Source organism: Bison bison, unplaced genomic scaffold (assembly GCF_000754665.1).
Source record: "Bison bison bison isolate TAMUID 2011002044 unplaced genomic scaffold, Bison_UMD1.0 scf7180017864482, whole genome shotgun sequence".
NCBI classification, from domain to species: Eukaryota; Metazoa; Chordata; class Mammalia; order Artiodactyla; family Bovidae; genus Bison; species Bison bison.
In genome coordinates, this window is record NW_011495042.1 from 5,076,337 (window position 1) to 5,080,032 (window position 3,696).

Consider the following 3,696-nt stretch of genomic DNA (forward strand, 5'->3'; position numbering starts at 1 on the left):
TTTTAATGTGTTGTTGGATTCTGATTGCTAAAATTTTGTTAAGGATTTTTGCATCTATGTTCATCAGTGATATTGGCCTGTAGTTTTCTTTTTTTGTGGGATCTTTGTCAGGTTTTGGTATTAGGGTGATGGTAGCCTCATAGAATGAGTTTGGAAATTTACCTTCCTCTGCAATTTTCTGGAAGAGTTTGAGTAGGATAGGTGTTAGCTCTTCTCTAAATTTTTGGTAGAATTCAGCTGTGAAGCCGTCTGGACCTGGGCTTTTGTTTGCTGGAAGATTTCTGATTACAGTTTCAATTTCCGTGCCTGTGATGGGTCTGTTAAGATTTTCTATTTCTTCCTGGTCCAGTTTTGGAAAGTTGTACTTTTCTAAGAATTTGTCCATTTATTCCACGTTGTCCATTTTATTGGCATATAATTGTTGATAGTAGTCTCTTATGATCCTTTGTATTTCTGTGTTGTCTGTTGTGATCTCTCCATTTTCATTTCTAATTTTATTGATTTGATTTTTCTCCCTTTGTTTCTTGATGAGTCTGGCTAATGGTTTGTCAATTTTATTTATCCTTTCAAAGAACCAGCTTTTGGCTTTGTTGATTTTTGCTATGGTTTCTTTTGTTTCTTTTGCATTTATTTCTGCCCTAATTTTTAAGATTTCTTTTCTTCTACTAACCCTGGGGTCTTCATTTCTTCCTTTTCTAGTTGCTTTAGGTGTAGAGTTAGGTTATTTATTTGACTTTTTTCTTGTTTATTGAGGTATGCCTGTATTGCTATGAACTTTCCCCTTAGAACTGCTTTTACAGTGTCCCACAGGTTTGGGGTTGTGTTTTCATTTTCATTCGTTTCTATGCAAATTTTGATTTCTTTATTGATTTCTTCTGTGATTTGTTGGTTATTCAGCAGCATGTTCAGCCTCCATATGTTGGAATTTTTAATAGTTTTTCTCCTGTAATTGAGATCTAATCTTACTGCATTGTGGTCAGAAAAGATGCTTGGAATGATTTCAATTTTTTTTAAATTTACCAAGGCTAGATTTATGGCCCAGGATGTGATCTATCCTGGAGAATGTGCACTTGAGAAAAAGGTGAAATTCATTGTTTTGGGATGAAATGTCCTATAGATATCAATTAGGTCTAACTGGTCTATTGTATCGTTTAAAGTTTGTGTTTCCTTGTTAATTTTCTGTTTAGTCGATCTATCCATAGGTGTGAGTGGGGTATTAAAGTCTCCCATTATTATTGTGTTATTGTTAATTTCTCCTTTCATACTTGTTAGCATTTGTCTTACATATTGCGGTGCTTCTGTGTTGGGTGCATATATAGTTATAATTGTTTTATCTTCTTCTTGGATTGATCCTTTGATCAATATGTAGTGACTGTCTTTGTCTCTTTTCACAGCCTTTGTTTTAAGGTCTATTTTATCTGATATGAGTATTGCTACTCCTGCTTTCTTTTGGTCCCTATTTGCATGGAAAATCTTTTTCCAGCCCTTCACTTTCAGTCTGTATGTGTCCCCCGTTTTGAGGTGGGTCTCTTGTAGACAGCATATGCAGGGGGTTTTGTTTTTGTATCCATTCAGCCAGTCTTTGTCTTTTGTTTGGGGCATTCAACCCATTTATGTTTAAGGTAATTATTGATAAGTATGATCCCGTTGCCATTTACTTTATTGTTTTGGGTTCGAATTTATACACTGTTTTTGTGTTTCCTGTCTAGAGAATATCCTTTAGTATTTGTTGGAGAGCTGGTTTGGTGGTGCTGAATTCTCTCAGCTTTTGCTTGTCTGTAAAGCTTTGGATTTCTCCTTCATATTTGAGTGAGATCCTTGCTGGGTACAATAATCTGGGCTGTAGGTTATTTTCTTTCATCACTTTAAGTATGTCTTGGCATTCCCTCCTGGCTTGAAGAGTTTCTATTGAAAGATCAGCTGTTAGCCTAATGGGAATTCCCTTGTGTGTTATTTGTTGTTTTTCCCTTACTGCTTTTAATATTTGTTCTTTGTGTTTGATCTTTGTTAATTTGATTAATAGGTGTCTTGGGGTGTTTCGCGCCTTGGGTTTATCCTGTTTGGGACTCTCTGGGTTTCTTGGACTTGAGTGATTATTTCCTTCCCCATTTTAGGGAAGTTTTCAACTATTATCCCCTCAAGTATTTTCTCATGGTCTTTCTTTTTGTCTTCTTCTTCTGGGACCCCTATGATTCGAATGTTGTAGCGTTTAATATTGTCCTGGAGGTCTCTGAGATTGTCCTCATTTCTTTTAATTCGTTTTTCTTTCTGATTCATTTATTTCTACCATTCTATCTTCTAGTTCACTAATCCTATCTTCTGCCTCTGTTATTCTACTATTTGTTGCCTCCAGAGTGTTTTTGATTTCATTTATTGAATTATTCATTATATATTGACTCTTTTTTTATTTCTTCTAGGTCCTTGTTAACCCTTTCTTGCATTTTCTCAATCCTTGTCTCCAGGCTATTTATCTGTGATTCCATTTTGATTTCAAGATTTTGGATCAATTTCACTTATCATTATTTGGAATTCTTTATCAGGTAGATTCCCTATCTCTTCCTCTTTTGTTTGGTTTGGTGGGCATTTATCCTGTTTCTTTATCTGCTGGGTATTCCTCTGTTTCTTCATCTTGTTTAAATTGCTGAGTTTGGGGTGTCCTTTCTGTATTCTGGCAGTTTGTGGAGTTCTCTTTATTGTTGCTTTTCCTCGCTGTGTGGGTCTATACAGGTGGCTTGTCAAGGTTTCCTGGTTAGGGAAGCTTGTATCAGTGTTCTGGTGGGTGGAGCTGGATTTCTTCTCTCTGGAGTGCAATGAAGTGTCCAGTAATGAGTTATGAGATGTCTATGGTTTTGGGGTGACTTTGGGCAGCCTGTATCTTGGCGCTCAGGGCTGTGTTCCTGTGTTGCTGGAGAATTTGCTTGGTATGTCTTGCCCTGGAACTTGTTGGCCCTTGTGTGGTGCTTGGTTTCAGTGTAGGTATGGACGTGTTTGATGAGCTCCTGTCAATTAATGATCCCTGGAGTCAGGAGTTCCCTGGAGTCAGGGTTTGGACTTAAGCCTCCTGCTTCCAGTTATCAGTCTTATTTTTACAGTAGCTTCAAAACTTCTCCTTCTATACAGCACCATTGATAAAACATCACAGGGTTTTAATCTATTGCCTGTAGCTTCCAAGGTGGTTCCCTCTGTTATAGCTTCTTCTGTTTGCTGGTCTCTTCAGTATCTGGTTTCTGCCCTGACACAAAGGGGACGGTGGTGGACACTTTTTTTTTTTTTTTTAGGCTCACTTGTTCAGTCGCGCTGTGGGGAGGGAGGGACGCTGCAAACAAATAACACTGGCGTGTGCTCGCAGTGCCTCAGCCACACTGGGTCTGCCCCCGCTCATGGCACGTGTAGCCTCCTTGCCCACACTGCTCAGGCTCTAGGTTGCATCGCTGGGAACCATCCATGGCTGGCCCTGGGCTGCTTGCACCTCCCAGGTCCGAGCAGCTCAGGTGATGAGGTGTTTGGCGCGCGTGATTGCTGCGACTTATCACCTCCCTGCTGCTTGGTTATCTAGGTGTACAACCGGCGCACCTTCTCAGGCGGATGTTGATTGTCCAGACCCCCAAGAAGTTTTAGTTAGCAAAAAAGCCTGCTGACAGTTTTATAGATAATGTCTCTCTGGGGCTGCGATTGCCCCCTTCCGGCTCTGGCTGC